This window comes from Heptranchias perlo, unplaced genomic scaffold (genome assembly GCF_035084215.1).
Source record: "Heptranchias perlo isolate sHepPer1 unplaced genomic scaffold, sHepPer1.hap1 HAP1_SCAFFOLD_54, whole genome shotgun sequence".
Classification (NCBI taxonomy): domain Eukaryota; kingdom Metazoa; phylum Chordata; class Chondrichthyes; order Hexanchiformes; family Hexanchidae; genus Heptranchias; species Heptranchias perlo.
Genome location: NW_027139559.1, coordinates 2,766,633 through 2,787,888, shown reverse-complemented (window position 1 = coordinate 2,787,888; position 21,256 = coordinate 2,766,633). Strand labels below are relative to the sequence as shown.

Sequence of the window (21,256 nt, the reverse complement as noted above, 5' to 3'; positions counted from 1 at the left end):
GAAGTCTCGATATTCAGAAGGGGTTTTCTGGATGGGAGTTGGGGCATGCAATTCAGGGAGCTCCTGTTACTTACCCATATTTATATGAGATTTCTGGAAATGAGATATAATTGCGGGGCTCTCTTGGTAATTATCTAAATCTATATCGGATTTTCATGATTTGATATGCAATTATAGAATCTCCCATTAAGTGTCTATATCTAGACGATTTTCCGGCATAGTAAATGTAATTGCAGGAACCCCCCATAAGTCTCTATATCTAGATGGGTTTCCAGGATGGGAGATGTAATTATGGGGTCTGCTGGCAAATCCCGATAACCACATTGGGTTTCCTGGATGGGAGATGAAATTACGGTGTATCCTGGTACATGCCTGCATGTTTTCGTGGCTTCCGGATTGTAAAATATAATTAGAGGGTCTCCTTGAAAGTCTTTACATCTAGGTGAAATTTCTGAGATGGAGGATATAATTACCGGTCTCCTAGTAAGTCTGTATATTAACGTGGGTTTTGCAGGATGGGAGATGGGATTATGGGGTCGCCTGCTAAGCATGTACAGCTACACAGGGTATTCCGGGTGGGAGAAGCAATTAGGGGGCCTCCTGGTAACTCTAAATATGTAAGTGGGCATTCCGGGCTTGCCAATTGAGTGTCAATAATAACAGGATGTTCCTGAGTGAGTGTCAGTAATTGAAGGATGTTCCTGAGTGAGTGCCAGTATTTACATGATGTTCCTGAGTGAATGTTTGTATTTACAGGATGTTCCTGAGCGAATTTCAGTATTTAAAGGATGTTCCTGGGTGAGCGTTAGTATTTACAGGGTGTTCCTGAGTGAGTGTCAGTATTTACAGGATGTTCCTTAGCGAGTGTCAGTTTTTACACGACGTTACTGAGTGAGTGTCAGTATTCACAGGATGTTCCTGAGTGAGTGTCAGTATTTAATGGAAGTTTCTGTGTGAGTGTCAATAATTACAGGATGTTCCTGAGTGAGTGTCAGCATTTACAGGATGTTACTGTGTGAGTGTCAATTATTATAGGATTTTCCTGATTGATTGTCAGTATTTACAGGATGTTCCTGTGTGAGTGTCACTATTTACAGGATGTTCCTGTGTGAGTGTCAGTATTTACAGGATGTAGCTGAGTGAGTGTCACTATTTACGGAATGTTCCCCATTGCTTGTCAGTATTTAATGGAAGATTCTGCATGAGTGTCAGTATTCACAGGATGTAGCTGAGTGAGTGTCAATATTTACAGGATGTTCCTGTGTGAGTGTCAGTATTTACAGGATGTTGCTGAGTGAGTGTCAGTATTTACAGGATGTTCCTGTGTGAGTGTCAGTATTTACAGGATGTTCCTGAGTGAGTGTCAGTATTTACAGGATGTTGCTGAGTGAGTGTCAGTATTTACAGGATGTAGCTGAGTGAGTGTCAGTATTTACGGAATGTTCCTCAGTGAGTGTCAGTATTTAATGGAAGATTCTGCTTGAGTTTCGGTATTCACAGGATGTAGCTGAGTGAGTGTCAGTATTTACAGGATGTTCCTGAGTGAGTGTCAGTATTTACAGGATGTAGCTGAGTGAGTGTCAGTATTTACAGGATGTTCCTGAGTGAGTGTCAGTATTTACGGAATGTTCCTCATTGAGTGTCAGTATTTAATGGAAGATCCTGCATGAGTGTCAGTATTTACAGGATGTTCCTGTGTGAGTGTCAGTATTTACAGGATGTTCCTGTGTGAGTGTCAGTATTTACAGGATGATCCTGTGTGAATGTTTGTATTTACAGGATGTTCCTGAGCGAATTTCAGTATTTAAAGGATGTTCCTGGGTGAGCGTTAGTATTTACAGGGTGTTCCTGAGTGAGTGTCAGTTTTTACACGACGTTACTGAGTGAGTGTCAGTATTCACAGGATGTTCCTGAGTGAGTGTCAGTATTTAAAGGAAGTTTCTGTGTGAGTGTCAGTATTTACAGGATGTTCCTGTGTGAGTGTCAATAATTACAGGAAGTTTCTGAGTGAGTGTCAGCATTTACAGGATGTTCCTGTGTGAGTGTCAATAATTACAGGAAGTTCCTGAGTGAGTGTCAGCATTTACAGGATGTTCCTGTGTGAGTGTCAATAATTATAGGATTTTCCTGATTGATTGTCAGTATTTACAGGATGTTCCTGTGTGTGTGTCAGTATTTACAGGATGTTCCTGAGTGAGTGTCAGTATTTACAGGATGTAGCTGAGTGAGTGTCACTATTTACGGAATGTTCCCCATTGCGTGTCAGTATTTAATGGAAGATTCTGCGTGATATACATTTGTTGAGACGTGACTATACAGGATGTAGCTGAGTGAGTGTCAGTATTTACAGGATGTTCCTGAGTGAGTGTCAGTATTCACAGGATGTTCCTGAGTGAGTGTCAGTATTTAATGGAAGTTTCTGTGTGAGTGTCAATAATTACAGGATGTTCCTGAGTGAGTGTCAGCATTTACAGGATGTTACTGTGTGAGTGTCAATTATTATAGGATTTTCCTGATTGATTGTCAGTATTTACAGGATGTTCCTGTGTGAGTGTCACTATTTACAGGATGTTCCTGTGTGAGTGTCAGTATTTACAGGATGTAGCTGAGTGAGTGTCACTATTTACGGAATGTTCCCCATTGCTTGTCAGTATTTAATGGAAGATTCTGCATGAGTGTCAGTATTCACAGGATGTAGCTGAGTGAGTGTCAATATTTACAGGATGTTCCTGAGTGAGTGTCAGTATTTACAGGATGTTGCTGAGTGAGTGTCAGTATTTACAGGATGTTCCTGTGTGAGTGTCAGTATTTACAGGATGTTCCTGAGTGAGTGTCAGTATTTACAGGATGTTACTGTGTGAGTGTCAATTATTATAGGATTTTCCTGATTGATTGTCAGTATTTACAGGATGTTCCTGTGTGAGTGTCAGTATTTACAGGATGTTCCTGTGTGAGTGTCACTATTTACAGGATGTTCCTGTGTGAGTGTCAGTATTTACAGGATGTAGCTGAGTGAGTGTCACTATTTACGGAATGTTCCCCATTGCTTGTCAGTATTTGATGGAAGATTCTGCATGAGTGTCAGTATTCACAGGATGTAGCTGAGTGAGTGTCAATATTTACAGGATGTTCCTGAGTGAGTGTCAGTATTTACAGGATGTTCCTATGTGAGTGTCAGTATTTACAGGATGTTCCTGTGTGAGTGTCAGTATTTACAGGATGTTCCGGAGTGAGTGTCAGTATTTACAGGATGTTGCTGAGTGAGTGTCAGTATTTACAGGATGTTCCTGTGTGAGTATCAGTATTTACAGGATGTTCCTGTGTGAGTGTCAGTATTTACAGGATGTTCCTGTGTGAGTGTCAGTATTTACAGGATGTTCCGGAGTGAGTGTCAGTATTTACAGGATGTTGCTGAGTGAGTGTCAGTATTTACAGGATGTTCCTGTGTGAGTGTCAGTATTTACAGGATGTTCCGGAGTGAGTGTCAGTATTTACAGGATGTTCCTGAGTGATTGTCAGTATTTACAGGATGTTCCTGAGTGAGTGTCAGTATTTGCAGGATGTTCCTGTGTGAGTGTCAGTATTTACAGGATGTTCCTGTGTGAGTGTCAGTATTTACAGGATGTAGCTGAGTGAGTGTCACTATTTACGGAATGTTCCCCATTGCTTGTCAGTATTTAATGGAAGATTCTGCATGAGTGTCAGTATTCACAGGATGTAGCTGAGTGAGTGTCAATATTCACAGGATGTAGCTGAGTGAGTGTCAGTATTTACAGGATGTTCCTGAGTGAGTGTCAGTATTTACAGGATGTAGCTGAGTGAGTGTCAGTATTTACAGGATGTTCCTGAGTGAGTGTCAGTATTTACGGAATGTTCCTCATTGAGTGTCAGTATTTAATGGAAGATCCTGCATGATTGTCAGTATTTACAGGATGTTCCTGTGTGAGTGTCAGTATTTACAGGATGTTCCTGTGTGAGTGTCAGTATTTACAGGATGATCCTGTGTGAATGTTTGTATTTACAGGATGTTCCTGAGCGAAATTCAGTATTTAAAGGATGTTCCTGGGTGAGCGTTAGTATTTACAGGGTGTTCCTGAGTGAGTGTCAGTTTTACACGACGTTACTGAGTGAGTGTCAGTATTCACAGGATGTTCCTGAGTGAGTGTCAGTATTTAAAGGAAGTTTCTGTGTGAGTGTCAGTATTTACAGGATGTTCCTGTGTGAGTGTCAATAATTACAGGAAGTTCCTGAGTGAGTGTCAGCATTTACAGGATGTTCCTGTGTGAGTGTCAATAATTACAGGAAGTTCCTGAGTGAGTGTCAGTATTTACAGGATGTTCCTGTGTGAGTGTCAATAATTATAGGATTTTCCTGATTGATTGTCAGTATTTACAGGATGTTCCTGTGTGTGTGTCAGTATTTACAGGATGTTCCTGAGTGAGTGTCAGTATTTACAGGATGTAGCTGAGTGAGTGTCACTATTTACGGAATGTTCCCCATTGCGTGTCAGTATTTAATGGAAGATTCTGCGTGATATACATTTGTTGAGACGTGACTATACAGGATGTAGCTGAGTGAGTGTCAGTATTTACAGGATGTTCCTGAGTGAGTGTCAGTATTTACAGGATGTTCCTGAGTGAGTGTCAGTATTTACAGGATGTTCCTGTGTGAGTGTCAGTATTTACAGGATATTCCTGAGTGAGTGTCAGTATTTACAGGATGTTCCTGAGTGAGTGTCAGTATTTACAGGATGTAGCTGAGTGAGTGTCAGTATTTACAGGATGTTCCTGAGTGAGTGTTAGTATTTATGAAATGTTCCCCATTGAGTGTCAGTATTAATGGAAGATTCTGCGTGAGTGTCAGTATTCACAGGATGTTCCTGTGTGAGTGTCAGTATTTACAGGATGTTCCTGTGTGAGTGTCAGTATTTACAGGATGTAGCTGAGTGAGTGTCAGTATTTACGGAATGTTCCTCAGTGAGTGTCAGTATTTAATGGAAGATTCTGCATGAGTGTCAGTATTTACAGGATGTTCCTGAGTGAGTGTCAGTATTTACAGGATGTTCCTGTGTGAGTGTCAGTATTTACAGGATGTTCCGGAGTGAGTGTCAGTATTTACAGGATGTTCCGGAGTTAGTGTCAGTATTTACAGGATGTTCCTGAGTGAGTGTCAGTATTTACAGGTGTTCCTGAGTGAGTGTCAGTATTTACAGGATGTTCCTGAGTGAGTGTCAGTATTTACAGGATGTTCCTGTGTGAGTGTCAGTATTTACAGGATGTTCCTATGTGAGTGTCAGTATTTACAGGATGTTCCTGTGTGAGTGTCAGTATTTACAGGATGTTCCGGAGTGAGTGTCAGTATTTACAGGATATTCCTGGGTGAGTGTCAGTATTTACAGGATGTTCCTGTGTGAGTGTCAGTATTTGCAGGATGTTCCTGAGTGAGTGTCAGTATTTACAGGATGTTCCTGGGTGAGTGTCAGTATTTACAGGATGTTCCTGTGTGAGTGTCAGTATTTACGGAATGTTCCTGTGTGAGTGTCAGTATTTACAGGATGTTCCTGTGTGAGTGTCAGTATTTACAGGATGTTCCTGTGTGAGTGTCAGTATTTACAGGATGTTCCGGAGTGAGTGTCAGTATTTACAGGATGTTCCGGAGTGAGTGTCAGTATTTACAGGATGTTCCTGGGTGAGTGTCAGTATTTACAGGATGTTCCGGAGTGAGTGTCAGTATTTACAGGATGTTCCGGAGTGAGTGTCAGTATTTACAGCATGTTCCTGAGTGAGTGTCAGTATTTACAGGATGTTCCTGGGTGAGTGTCAGTATTTACAGGATGTTCCTGAGTGAGTGTCAGTATTTACAGGATGTTCCTATGTGAGTGTCAGTATTTACAGGATGTTGCTGAGTGAGTGTCAGTATTTACAGGATGTTCCTATGTGAGTGTCAGTATTTACAGGATGTTCCTGTGTGAGTGTCAGTGTTTACAGGATGTTCCGGAGTGAGTGTCAGTATTTACAGGATGTTGCTGAGTGAGTGTCAGTATTTACAGGATGTTCCTGTGTGAGTATCAGTATTTACAGGATGTTCCTGTGTGAGTGTCAGTATTTACAGGATGTTCCTGTGTGAGTGTCAGTATTTACAGGATGTTCCGGAGTGAGTGTCAGTATTTACAGGATGTTGCTGAGTGAGTGTCAGTATTTACAGGATGTTCCTGTGTGAGTGTCAGTATTTACAGGATGTTCCGGAGTGAGTGTCAGTATTTACAGGATGTTCCTGAGTGATTGTCAGTATTTACAGGATGTTCCTGAGTGAGTGTCAGTATTTGCAGGATGTTCCTGTGTGAGTGTCAGTATTTACAGGATGTTCCTGTGTGAGTGTCAGTATTTACAGGATGTTCCTGTGTGACTGTCAGTATTTGCAGGATGTTCCTGTGTGAGTGTCAGTATTTACAGGATGTTCCTGAGTGAGTGTCAGTATTTACAGGATGTTCCGGAGTGAGTGTCAGTATTTACAGGATGTTCCTGTGTGAGTGTCAGTATTTACAGGATGTTCCTGTGTGAGTGTCAGTATTTACAGGATGTTCCGGAGTGAGTGTCAGTATTTGCAGGATGTTCCTGAGTGAGTGTCAGTATTTACAGGATGTTCCGGAGTGAGTGTCAGTATTTACAGGATGTTCCTGTGTGAGTGTCAGTATTTGCAGGATGTTCCTGTGTGAGTGTCAGTATTTACAGGATGTTCCGGAGTGAGTGTCAGTATTTACAGGATGTTCCTGTGTGACTGTCAGTATTTACAGGATGTTCCTGAGTGAGTGTCAGTATTTACAGGATGTTCCTGGGTGAGTGTCAGTATTTACAGGATGTTCCTATGTGAGTGTCAGTATTTACAGGATGTTCCTGTGTGAGTGTCAGTATTTACAGGATGTTCCTGGGTGAGTGTCTGTATTTACAGGATGTTCCTATGTGAGTGTCAGTATTTACAGGATGTTCCTGTGTGAGTGTCAGTATTTACAGGATGTTCCTGAGTGAGTGTCAGTATTTACAGGATGTTCCTGAGTGAGTGTCAGTATTTACAGGATGTTCCTGTGTGAGTGTCAGTATTTACAGGATGTTCCTGTGTGAGTGTCAGTATTTACAGGATGTTCCTATGTGAGTGTCAGTATTTATAGGATGTTCCGGAGTGAGTGTCAGTATTTACAGGATGTTCCTGTGTGAGTGTCAGTATTTACAGGATGTTCCGGAGTGAGTGTCAGTATTTGCAGGATGTTCCTGTGTGAGTGTCAGTATTTACAGGATGTTCCGGAGTGAGTGTCAGTATTTACAGGATGTTCCTGTGTGACTGTCAGTATTTACAGGATGTTCCTGAGTGAGTGTCAGTATTTACAGGATGTTCCTGTGTGAGTGTCAGTAGTTACAGGATGTTCCGGAGTGAGTGTCAGTATTTACAGGATGTTCCTGTGTGAGTGTCAGTATTTGCAGGATGTTCCTGAGTGAGTGTCAGTATTTACAGGATGTAGCTGAGTGACTGTCATTATTTTCACTCCGTTCATTTAGAATTGCGTCAACTGGATCAGTTGGTAACCGTCGCACTTTGTCAAGAACTCAGTGATCGCAGTGTTCGGTCTGTGAACAACAATGGAGAAAACTAAACACATTATCGACCTTCCATCCGGGCGGCGACATTTCCTCTTATACCAAACGGCTGACGCCTCCTGTGAGCCACGATATCAAATACCTTCTGAAAACCCATATATACCGCATATGTTACAATCCATTGACCTGTATAGTCACGTCTCAACAAATGTATATCAAATTAGTCTAATAAAATGTTCAATGTCTAAAATGTATCCGTTCCAGCCTTCCTCGAATCATAAAAGTTCACTAATACGAACTGAAATTACTGCTTCGAGGAGTTTGCCCACAATTGAGTGGACTAATTGGTCTCTCGTTGACGAGTTGACCCCTCCCTCCCTATTTTAACAGAGACTTTACTTGGTCTCCTTCAGTCCATCTGGATATTTTTGATAACAATTGTGTTATCAAAATTTTGCAGGTTGAAAAATTATGATCAAAGTCCCTCCAATCTCCTCACTGACTTCCTTTAACACCCTCGGGTGAGTTATCTCTGGGCCCGGTGACATATCCACCTTGGCTATTAAATTCAGACCCAAATCCTTCTCTACTGTTATCTCCAACGTTGGATCTTCAGCCTCCTCTATTGCAACAAAATGTAACTTCCGCCATCATTTTTAGAAACTAAGGGAAATACTTTGTATCTCCCCAAATCTTCTTTCACCACAACTATTTCCCCCCAGTTTCCTCTATCTCATCTCCACTGCTTGCTGGCCTGCAAAACCCATCAACAATTGTGATATTTCCCTTCCTATTGCATAACTGAGTACATATTGATTCTACCTTCAAATAGCTCCCTGGAACTTCCTTCTGTTCTAAACCTCTCCGCCTCTCTCTTCTCATTTAAGACGCTCCTTAAAACCTACCTCTTTGACCAAGCTATTGATCACGCATCCTCATACCTTATTATGCGACTTGGTGTCAAATTGATAATCGCTCCTCTGGAGTGCCTTGGTCATTTTACCCCGTTTAGTTGCTATATGAATGCAAATTTGTTGATGTTGTTGTTCCAGCTCTGTCATAGAAACATTTATTAATTCTGGCCTCCTCTCCCCTCAAAACGTTATAACTAGAAACATTTCACCCTGTCCTGTGAAAACCAAGGCCCTGTTGTACAGACACTACATCACATCTCTCATGATTCTGATTTTCCAAACGTGTTTGGAATGATTTGTAGATTCACAGAAATAACACACAACCTGAACTCCAATTCATTGGAATGTTGACCCGTTATCGTTTTTCTTCGCTTTTAATATCAAGTTACTTCTTGTGTCACTACTTAAAAACCTCCTTTCATTTTCCTACTAATAACTTTTCACTATTTCATAAATTTTCTGTTCCTGCTTCAACAGTTTTATTATTTCCACTCTCTAGTCTCAGATCGAGATATTTCACACGCTCCAGTCCCATCAGGTGAAACCTTCCCACTGCTCCATGTACCCAGTCTGTCAAACCATTGTTGTTTGTCCCTTTCGTTCGTCCTGAACTCACCCGAGTGTCCCAAGAACATGAACCCTTCCCTCCTGCTCCAGCCCTGCAGTCGCACATTGACCTGCCTCATATTTTCCTCCTTAAGTGTCCCAGTGCAAAGCAATCCAGAGATCACCAAATTGAGGCCTTGTTTTTCAGTATAGAGCTTAAATCTTAATATTCCCTGTATAAACCTAGTTCTATCCGTGTTAGTACTTCCTACCATGAATATATTATGCTATTCTTTACTCCCCAGAGACGGTCCCATCTGTTCCAGAATGTTGTTCTTTATGGCACTAGGGAGGCAGCTTAACATTTGCGACATGCTCATGGCTTCAGAAGAGTCTCCCTGTACCCCTGACTAGAAAATCTCCCAGCACTATCGCTCTCTAATTCCTGTGCCCCACCTGCCTCTCCCCCCTCCCCCACTCGGGCTGCCCCGCACTGCTCCCTGTTTTCACATTGTTACTCAGGAGGACCAGCCTGAGTCACTCTTTCTATCCCTCTTATCGTCCCGAACACCAGGTATCTATTGGACAGTTCCAATAATGAGGTCACTCCACCTATGACTGTACTGCCCCTCTGGATGGTCACTCACTTCCCTCTACCTGCATAGTATCTGCTCGGTTTCCTCTTCCTGTGTGAGCGGCAGGTTCTTGCTAGTGATTTGGACCCTTTTTCAGGACACAATTGATATTTAAAGATTGTTCTGAACCTACCGGTGTCTATTCTCATTCTTGTTGATGATGTTGGATCTTCTCCCCTATTTGGACCTTCAGCCATGGTGGTAACAGGCGTTCCAAGTTTCTGATGCTCTGTAATAAATATATTAATCGGAGGGTTAGACTGAAATATTAAAATGAGAGGGATAAAACGTCGCCTCGTTAAACGTGATACCAAATCCCTCCTCGCCCAACAGTACAACAGCTGTTAGCTCTGGAATCGAGAATTTCCCGACTGTTCGGATCAACTCTCCACATCAGGTGCGGCACAGACTGCTGCCCAGTGAAACCCAATGAGCCCCGCTGATCTCCACAACCCAGTTCAAGACGGCCGAGATTCTGCACTGGGAGCACCAATTGGTAAGATTTACTCACAGTGCAGGCCAGCACCCCGACTTATTCCTGAGGTCGTGAATATTCTGGAGGGCAAACTGGAGCGAGGTGATGAATTACCTTCACTCGTTATTTCCCAGTCTGGCGCTATTGTATTTTCTTATTCACAGATTTGTTTGATTATTTTTGTTTGTTGAGTTTTGATATTAAATTCTGGTGTTTTATGAACCTGATATCTATCTACATACACAATATCGAGCTGGGTGTGATTTCTCTGCTCTCTATGCGTAGTGACATTGCCCGTGTGATCATGGAGATGTGTTTTGGTTGGTGCTTCTATTTGAATATATTTACCATATCTCTCATGGTATCAGCACGTGAATAATGAGCACTGTAGGAGGTGAGGAATTTTACACCGTTCTACTAATATTAACACGAATGTATAATGTTATGAATCGTGTAACTTTAAACAGGTGCTGCACATTTATTTTTGTATTATTTTTAGGGGTCTTACAATCTCAGAAAACACCACAAATATACAAGTTGTAGATTTGACGGCTGTTTTACAATCATGATTCCACATTGTGTGTGCCTCGCTGTGTGTGCGCAAAGGCAAGAGCAACCAATCAAACTATCAGTCACACTGTGGAAATGTAAATGAGATTAAAATCGTTCTGTAATTTCTTCAAACTATAGTTGAAGTTATTCTCTAGCTTAAATGTGCAACCTAGTTTGATACCTTGTAAGATGTAGTTATCGATTGTGTCAGTCACGCTGACACTCGTGTAATAAACGGACAACAGAAACAAAAATTACATTTACTCCTACACTAATTACATTAGTGTAATCAAACACAAGATTAACTTGTGCAGTTACTTTTCATATAAAGATTAGTGATGGAGCTTCCTCCCTTTTGGTAATGTCAGTGTTTACCATTTATCTAAAGATTAATGTTGGACCCTCCTCCCTTTTGCTAATTTGTGTAGTTACTTTTCATGTAAAGATTAGTGATGGGACCTCCTCCCTTTGGTAATTTCAGTCGTTACTTTTTATATAAAGATTAGTCATGGACACTCCTGACCAGTGTTAATTTCAGTAGTTACGTTTTTTTTATAAAGTTCAGTGATGGACCCTCCTCCCTGTTGGTAATTTTAGTATTTTTTTCTTTTACAAAGATTAATGATGGACCCGCCCAGCTGTTGGTAATTCCAGCAGTTACTTTATTTAAAAATACGAGTGATGGAGCCTCCTACCTGTTGGTAATTTCAGTAGTTTCTTTTTATATTGAGATTAGTGATGGACACTCCTAATTGGTGGTAATTTCAGTAGTTATATTTTTGGCTGGAGTTTTGTAATGGGACCTCCCGCCTGTTGGTAATTTCAGTAGTTACCTTTTTTTAATAAAAATTACTGATAGGGCCTCCTGTCAATTGGTAATTTCAGTTGTTACTTTTGGTACAAAGATGAGTGATTGTTCCTCCTGCCTCGTGGTAATTTCAGTAGTTACATTATATATAAAGATTCGCGATGGACACTCCCACCTGGTGGTAATTTCAGTAGTTACTTTTCATATGAAGATAAGTGATGGACCCTCCTCTCTGTTGGAAAGTTCAGTAGTTTTTTTCTTTTACCAAGATTTGTGAAGGACCCCCTAGCTGTTGGAAATTCCAGTATTACATTTTTTAAAAAAAGATTAGTGAAGAACCTTCCTACCTGTTGTAAATTCAGTAGTTGCTTTTTATATAAAGATTAGTGATGAACCCTCCGACCTGGTCGTAATTTCAGTGGTTACTTTCTCTATAAATATAATTGATGGACCAGCCTACCTGTTGCTAATTCCAGTAATAACTTTATTTAAAAAGATTAGTGATGGACCTTCCTCCCTTTTGTAAATTCAGTAGTTGCTTTTCATATAAAGATTTGTGGTTGACCCTCCTGCCTGTTGGTAATTTCAGTGGTTAGTTTTTATATAAAGATTAGTGATGGACCCTCCTACCTGTTGGTAATTTCAGTAATTTCTATTCTTTATAAAAAATAGAGATGGACCCTACTACCTCGTGGTGATTTCAGCAGTTACGTTTGTTATCTCAAGATGAGTGATGGACCCTCCTGCCTGTTGGTAATTTCAGTCGCTGCTTTTTATATAAAAAATAGCGTTGGACCCGACTCCCTGGTGTGAATTTAAATAGTTACTTTTGAACAAAAGATTAGTGATGGACTCTCAACCCTGATGGCAAATTCAGTAGTTTCCTTTCATGTCAAGATTTCTGATGGACACTGCCACCTGGTGGTAGTTTCAGTAGTTATTTTTTCGGTGAGGATAAGGGATGGGACCTCCTGTTGGTTGGTAATTTCAGTCGTTACTTTTTTACGTAAAGGTGAGTGATGGACCCTCCGACCTGTTGGTAATTTTGGTTGTTACTTTTTATATGAAGATTAGGGATGGACCCAACTAACTGTTGGTAATTTCACCATCCAAGATAAAGCAGCCCGCTTGATTGGCACCCCATCCATCACCCTAAACATTCACTCCCTTCACCACCGGCGCACTGTGGCTGCAGTGTGTACCATCCACAGGATGCACTGCAGCAACTCGCCAAGGCTTCTTCGACAGCACCTCCCAAACCCGCGACCTCTACCACCTAGAAGGACAAGAGCAGCAGGCACATGGGTACAACACCACCTGCACGTTCCCCTCCAAGTCACACACCATCCCGACTTGGAAATATATCGCCGTTCCTTCATCGTCGCTGGGTCAAAATCCTGGAACTCCCTTCCTAATAGCACTGTGGGAGAACCGTCACCACACGGACTGCAGCGGTTCAAGAAGGCGGCTCACCACCACCTTCTCGAGGGCAATTAGGGATGGGCAATAAATGCTGGCCTTGCCAGCGACGCCCACATCCCGTGAACGAATTAAAAAAAAGTAATTACTTTTTATACAAAGATTGGAAATGTACTCTCATACTTGTTGGTAATTTCAGTACTTTCTTTTTTTATAAACATTGGTGACGGACCCTCTTCCCTTTTGGCAATTTGAGTTGTAACTTTTTATATAAAGAGTAGTGATGACCCTTCCTACCTGCGGGTAATTTCAGTTGTCACCTTTTTATATAAAATTAGTGATGGGGCGTCCTGACCGTTGGGAATTTCAGTGCTTACTCTTTATATATAGATTAGTGATGGACCCTCTTACCTGTTGGTAATTTCAACAGTTACTTTTTTAGGTAAATATTAGTGATGTGGTCTCCTGCCTTTTGATAATTTCAGTCGTTACTTTTTATGGAAAGATTAGTGACAGGGCCTCCTGCCTTTTGGTAATTTCAGTGGTTAGTTTTTATGTAAAGATTTGTGACGGGGCCTCCTGCCTTTTGGTAATTTCAGTGGTTAGTTTTTATGTAAAGATTAGTGACGGGGCCTCCTGCCTTTTGGTAATTTCAGTGGTTACTTTTTTATATAAAGGTTAGTGATGGGACCCTCATACCTGCTGGTAATTTGACTCGTTCCTTTTTATATAAAGATTCGTGATGGTCCCTCCTGCCTGTTGGTAATTTCAGTGTTTACTTTTTATATAAAGAATAGTGATGGACACTCCTTCCTGTTGGTAATTTGAGCTGTTACTTTTTATATTAAGATTCGTGATGGACCTTTCTCCCTTTTGTAATTTCAGTGGTTTCTTTTTATATAAAGATTAATGATGAACCCCCGCCCACACCTGTGGGTAATTTCAGTCGTTACTTTTTCAAATGAAATTAGTGATGGACCCTCCTCCATGTTGGTAACTTCAGTGGTTACTTTTTACATAAAGATTAGTGATGGACCCTTCTCCCTGTAGATAATTTGTGTGGTTAATTTTCATGTAAGTATTAGTGATGGACCCTCCTAACCGTTGATCATTTCAGTAGTTACTTCTATATCAAGATTAGTGACCGACAATCCTAACTGGTGGTGATTTCAGTGGTTCATTTTTAAGGTAAAGATTAGTGATGGAACCCTCATAATTACTGGTAATTTCAGTAGTTACTTTTTGTATTATCATAAGTGATGGACCCTCCTACCTGGTGGTAATTTCAGTATTTACTTTTTATATAAAGATAAATGATGGCCCCTCCTCCCTGTTGGTAATTTGAGTTGTTACATTTTATATAAAGATTATTGACGGACCCTCCTCCCTGTTGGTAATTTCATTAGTTACTTATTTACATAAAATTAGTGATGGGGCCCACTGCCTTTTCGTGATTTCACTTGTTACTTCTTAAACAAAGATTAGTGAGGACCCTCCTACCTGTTGGTAATTTCAGTAGTTTATCTTTTTTTGTAAAGATTATTGATGGACCCTCCTGCCTGTTGGTAATTTCAGTAGCTGCTTTTTATATAAAAAATAGCGTTGGACCCGACTGCCTGGTGTGAATTTAAGTAGTTACTTTTGAACAAAACATTAGTGATGGACTCTCAACCCTGATGGTAAATTCAGTTGTTTCCTTTCACGTCAAGATTTCTGATGGACACTGCCACCTGGTGGTAGTTTCAGTCGTTATTTTTTACGGTGAGGATAAGGGATGGGACCTCCTGCTTGTTGGGAATTTCAGTCGTTACTTTTTTACGTAAAGGTGAGTGATGGACCCTCCGACCTGTTGGTAATTTCAGGATTTACTTTTTTTAAATCAAGATTCGTGATGCGGCCTCCTGCCTGTTGGTAAATTCAGTAGTTTATTTTTCTTTTATAAAGATTAATGATGGACACTACTTCCTGGTAGTGATTTCAGTTGTTACTTTTTTATGTAAAGATTAATGATGGACCCTCCGACCTGTTGGTAATTTGAGTCGTTACATTTTTATAAAAATTTAGTGATGGGCCTCCTGCTTGGTGGTAATTTCAGTAGTTACTTTTTATATAAAGTTTAGTAATGGGTTCCTCCTACCTTTTGGTAATTTCAGCCGCTATATTTTTATGTAAAGATTAGTGATGGACACTCCTACCTGATGGTAATTTCAGTGGTTTTTTTTGTAAAGATTAGTGATGGGCCCTCCTAGCTGGTGGTAATTTCAGTAATTGCTTTTTATATAAAGATTAGTGATGGACCTTCCCACCTGGTGGTAATTACAGTAGTTACTTATTATGTAAGCATAAGTGACGTACCCTCCTCCCTGTTGGTAATTTCAGCAGTTACTTTTTTTATAACGATTTGTGATGGACCCTCCTACCTGTTGCTAATTTGAGTTGTCACTTTTTCTCTGTTAAATTAGTGATGGGCCTCATGCCTCTCGGTAATTTCAGTGGTTACTTTTTATATAAAGATTATTGATGGAACCTCCTCCCTGTTGGTAATTTGACTTGTTACTTTTTTATAAAGATTTGTGATGGACACTCCTACCTTCTGGTAATTTCAATAGTTATTTTTTTTATTAGTTAAAGATTAGTGATGGGACATCCTGCCTGTTGGTAAATTCAGCAGTTATTTTTTATGTTAAGATGAGTGATAGGACCTTCATACCCGCTGGTCATTTCAGTGGTTACTTTTTATATAACGATTAATGATCGACGTTCCTACCTGGTGGTAATTTCAGCAGTTATTTTTGAATAAAAATTTGTGATGGACCATCCTACCTGTTGGCAATTTCAGTCGATTCTTTTTTTTTTAAAGATTAGTGATGGACCCTTCTTCCTGTTGATAATTTTTTTAGTTACTTTTCATGTAAAGATTAGTGATGGACCCTCCTTCGTATTGATTATTTCAGTCGTTATTTTTTATATAAAATTAGTGATGGCGCCTCCTCTCTGTTGGTAACTTCAGTAGTTACTTTTGATATAAAGATTAGTGATGCACCCTCCTACCGGGTGGTAATTTCAATAGTTAATTATTATTTCAAGATTAGTGATCGACCCTCCTCTCGGTTGGTAATTTGAGTTGTTACTTTTTATATAAAGATTAGTGATGGGGCCATCTGCCTGTTGGTAATTTCAGTAGTTATTTATTTTTGTAAGCTTTAGTGATGGACCCTCCGAACTGTACGTAATTTTAGTAGTTACTTTTCATATAAAGATTATTGCTGGACCCTCCTTCCTGTTGGTAATTTGACTTGTTACATTTTTATGAAGATGAGTGATGGACACTCCTACCTTGTGGTAATTTCAGTAGGTTTTTTTTTAGTTAAAGGTTAGTGATGGAACCTCCTACCTCCTCGAAATTTCAGTAGTTACTTTTTATATAAAGATTAATGATGGACCCTCCTCCCTGGTGGTAATTTCAGGAGTTACTTTTTATATAAAGATTAGCGATGGACCCTTCAACCCGTTGGTAATTTCAGTGGTTACTTCTTTATTTAAAATTAGTGACGGAGCATCCTACCTGTTGGTAATTTGAGTTGTAAATGTTCATGTAAAGATTTGGGATGGACCCTCCTACCTGTTAGTAATTTCAGAAGTTACTTTTTATAGAAACATTCGTGCTTGGACCCTCATACCTGCTGGTAATTTGAGTGGTTACATTTTAATATAAAATTAGTGATTTATATAAAATTTGTGATGGGTTTCCTGCCTGTTGGTAATTGCAGAGGTTACTTCTCATATAAAGATTAGTGATGCACCCTCCTCCTTGTTGGTAATTTGATTTGTAACATTTTATGTGAAGATTAGTGCTTGGACCCTCATACCTGTTGGTAATTTGGCATGTTACTTTTTGTATAAAGATTAATGATGGACCCTCCTGCCTTTTGGTAATTTCTGTATTTACTTTTTATATAAAGTTTAGTGATGGACCCCCCTCCCTGTTGGTAATTTGAGTGATTATTTTTCATATAAAGATTTGTTTTGGGCCTTCGTGCCTGTTGGTAATTTGAGTTGTTACTTTTTATATAAAGATTAGTGATGGACCCTCCTACCTGTCGGTAATTTCAGTTGTTACTTTTTATACAAAGATTAGTGATGGACCCTCCGACCTGTTTGTAATTTCAGTAGTTACCTTTCTATATAAAGATTAGTGATTGACACTCCTACCTGTTGGTAATTTCAGTCGTTACTGTTTATATCAAGATTAGTGCTGGGGCCCTGAAAGTTTGTTGATGTTTTTCCACCTCTGTCATGGAACCATTTATTCATACTGGCGTCCTCTCTCCTCAAAATGTGATAACCAGGAACATTTCACTGTGTTCTGTGAAAACCCAGGCCCTGACTTATAGATACTAGATCACATCTCTCATGATTCTGACTTTCCAAACGTGTTTTGAATATTTTGTAGATTCACAGACATAACACACAATCTGAACTCAAATTCATTGGAATGTTGACCCTTTCACGTTTTCAATTTTTAATATCGAGTTACTTCTTCAAAACATCCTTCCGTTTTCCTGCTCATAACTTTTCACTATTTCATAAATCTTCTGTTCCTGCTGCAAAAGTTTCATTTATTCCACTCAGTGCTGTGGCCCTCCTCCCTGTTGATATTAAAAGTAACTACTCAAATTACCATGATTAACGATCAGAAACCACCCATCTGTGTGAAAGATGTTTTCCGCCCTGAACCGGTATCCCTTTAAAACATTCGTGAAGTTTGTTTCAATCTGAAGGGAACGGCCTTTCTTCAGTGGAGCCAGTTTAACAAATAACACCCTCGCTAACATATTTTAGCAAAAACAGACGTCCCTGCTCCATTCTCCTATTAATTGGAATCAAACTAATTGATTATAATTAATCAGGAATACGTTTTGTCTCCGATGTTGCTCCTATCCTGTCATTGGATCGCGTTCATTCCGACCCCTCGGGTAACCATGTGCTGATTTTCCAGGTGTCAGGCAGAGAGCGATAATCGGCCATTGCGAAAGAGTTAACCCTTTACTGAGCTGAACTGTGTGTTCGATCAGTCTTTGATCAGTTCAATAAAAGTGCAACCGGCACAAAACTGTTGAGTGAGTAAAAAGAGCAAGTATTACAGTTACACATCAATGCTTAAAGAGTGAGAAAGGACAGTTTCCCACCCCTGTTTACCGAATATCAAATTCTAACATGGGGAGGAGGCACCGCTGGACGAGGATGGTGCAAATCTCCAGAGTTCGTGTTCCTGCTTTCTTTCCCAGAACCGCGTTAAATTGTGTCTGGGGGAGTTTGGTGGGGACCATGAAGGGAGAAGCCCTGAAATTCCCAGTGTAAAATAGCCGGACTTCAGTCAGTGTCTCAGCCAACAATCAGTGAATTGTTCCGTCCGCGAGGAAAAGAGAGCTCAGTACGTCGGGGAACATATCTGACCGCAGGAAATCGGCTTTACAAATGAGGAAGGGGCAGAAAAAGTTAATTAATAAAACAAATTGACACAACATGAACCTTACCTTGATCCCGCAAGGATTTTCCGTCTCTCAATGTCCGTGTAGATTTTGCCAATTATATCCTTGTTATTTCATTGTAATCAATCGAGTACAAGTTCTTTGCTTTATTTCAGCAGTTCACAACTTGGGAATTTGATCCGATCCTTGTTATGTGAGACTCAGAGCACCGCCCATTGTGAAAGCTGCTGCCAGACATCAGGATGGATTTCAACACAGACATTCCTCATTTGTTTCAGAAATTGTGAACAAAGTTGGTTCTAAATTTTCTTTTTCTCTTCTTGTTCCTGGGAATTTCAGTAAAATAGATACTTGTTTAGAAATAAATTGCTACATTTGCATCAGGGACATTGTTGACTTGAGTCCCATCAATTTTCTGATGTTGGCGCTTTCAACCCTGAGGCCAAGAGCTCGTGTTTCGTCAGTGAGCTGAGGAGAGGCTGTTTCTGAAAGTGAGGATATTAACCATTATACCGCCGAATTAAACTATGTCTGAGCATCAATCAGCTCAATCACTGGGGGAATGGACAGTATGGGTAAATTATGTGTTTATATATCATTAAATAAGCTGTTAAATGGACAGAGTGGCTAAATGATGGGTTTATATTTCATTAAATACGCTGTTAAATGAACAGTGTGTGTAAATGTTAGGTTTATATATCATTAAATACACTGTTAACTGGCAGTGTGGGTAAATGATCGGTTTATATATCATTAAACACACTGATAAATGGACAATGTTTGCAAATGGTGGGTTCATATATCATTAAATACACTGTGAAATTGACAGTGTTTGTAAATGGTGGGTTTATATATCATTAAATACACTGTTAAATGGACATTGTGGGTAAATGGTGGCTTTATATATCATTAGAGACACCTTTAAATGGACAGTGTGAGAAAATGGTGTGTTTCTGTACCATTAAACATACTGTTAAATTGACAGTGTGGATAAATATGGGATTATATATCATTAAATACACTGTTAAATGGACAGTGTGGGTAAATAGTGGGATTTTTCACAATAAATACACATTTAAATGGACAGTGTGGGTAAATGATGGGTTTATATATCATTAAATACACTGCTAAATGGACCGTCTGGTTAAATGGTGGGTTCATGTATCATTAAATACACTGTTAAATTGACAGTGTGTGTAAATGTTAGGTTTATCTATCATTAAATACACTGTTAAATGGCAGTGTGGGTAAATGGTGGGTTCATATATCATTAAATACACTTTTAAATGGACAGTGCGTGTATATGGTGGGTTTATATATCATCAGAGACACTAATAAATGGACAGTGTGAGAAAATGCTGTGTTTCTGTATCATTAAACATACAGTTAAATTGACAGTGTGGATAAATATGGGATTATATATCATTAAATACACTGTTAAATGGACGGTGTGGGTCAATGATGGGATTATATATCATTAAATGCACTATTAAATGGACAGTGTGGGTAAATGCTTGTATTATATCCCATTTCATGCACTGTTAAATTGACAGTTCGGGAAATGCAGGGGTTATATATCAAGAAATACACTGATAAATGCACAGTGTGGGTAATGATGGGTTTATATATCATCAAATACACTGTTAAGTGGACAGTGTGTCCAAATGGTGGGTTCATATAATATTAAATACACTGTTAAATGGACAGTAAGGGTAATTGGTGGGTTTATATCCCATTTATATCCCATTTAATGCACTGTTAAATTGACAGTTCGGTAAATGGTGGGTTCACATATCATTAAATACACTATTAAATGGACAGTGTGGGTAAATGGTGGGTTTAGATATCATTAAATACAGGATTAAATGGACAGTCTGGTTAAATGTTGGGTTCATACATCATTAAAGGCACTGTTAAATGGACAGAGTGTGTAAATGGTGGGTTCATATCTAATTAAATACACTTTTCAATGGACAGTGTTTGCAAATAGAGGTTTTATATACCATTAAATGCACTGTTAAATGGTCAATGTCCATAAATTCTGGGTTTATATAACAATAAATACAGTGTTAAATGCACAGTGTGGTGAAATGGTGAGTTCATATATCATTAAGTACACTGATAAATGGACAGTGTGGGTAAATGTCGTTTTTTTTTTCATTGAATACACTGTTAAATGCACAGTGTGCGTAAATGGTCGGTTCATATATCATTAAATACACTGTTAAATGGACAGTCTGTGTAAATGTTGGGTTCATATATTATTAAATACACTTTTAAATGGACTTTGTGTGCAAATGGTTGTTTAATATATCATTAAATACACTGTTAAATGGAAAGTGTGGTAAAATGGTGGGTTCGTATATCATTAAATAAATTGTTAAATTGACAGTGTGTGTAAATGTTAGGTTTATATATCATTAAATGCACTGTTAAATGTACAGTGTGGGTAAATGTTAGGTTTATATATTATTAAATATACTGTTAAATGACAGTGTGGGTAAATGATGGGTTTATATGTCATTAAACACACTGATAAATGGACATTGTTTGTAAATGGTGGGTTTATATATCATTACATACACTGTTAAATGGACAGAGTGTGTAAATGGTGGGTTTATATATCATTAAATACAATGTTAAATTGACAGTGTGGATAAATATGGGATTATATATCATTAAATACACTGTTAAATGGACAGTGTGGGTAAATGGTGGTTTTATATATCATTAAATACACTGTTAAATGGACAGTGTGGTTAAATGCTGGGTTCAAATACCATTAAATACACTGATAAATGGACAGTGTGTGTAAATGGTGGGTTG

At 39.3% G+C, this 21,256-nt stretch overlaps 1 long non-coding RNA gene across 1 annotated transcript in view; it reads right to left on the bottom strand.

Moving 5' to 3' along the window:
• LOC137315160 (uncharacterized) overlaps positions 1-21,256 on the bottom strand; it is a 74,916-nt gene that overhangs the window by 19,537 nt on the left and 34,123 nt on the right. Inside the window, exons 3-4 of the long non-coding RNA XR_010961334.1 lie at positions 18,476-18,756; positions 9,818-9,913 (exon numbers count right to left, since the gene is read on the bottom strand). This is a non-coding gene — a long non-coding RNA (uncharacterized lncRNA). The remainder of the gene's footprint in view (positions 1-9,817; positions 9,914-18,475; positions 18,757-21,256) is intronic.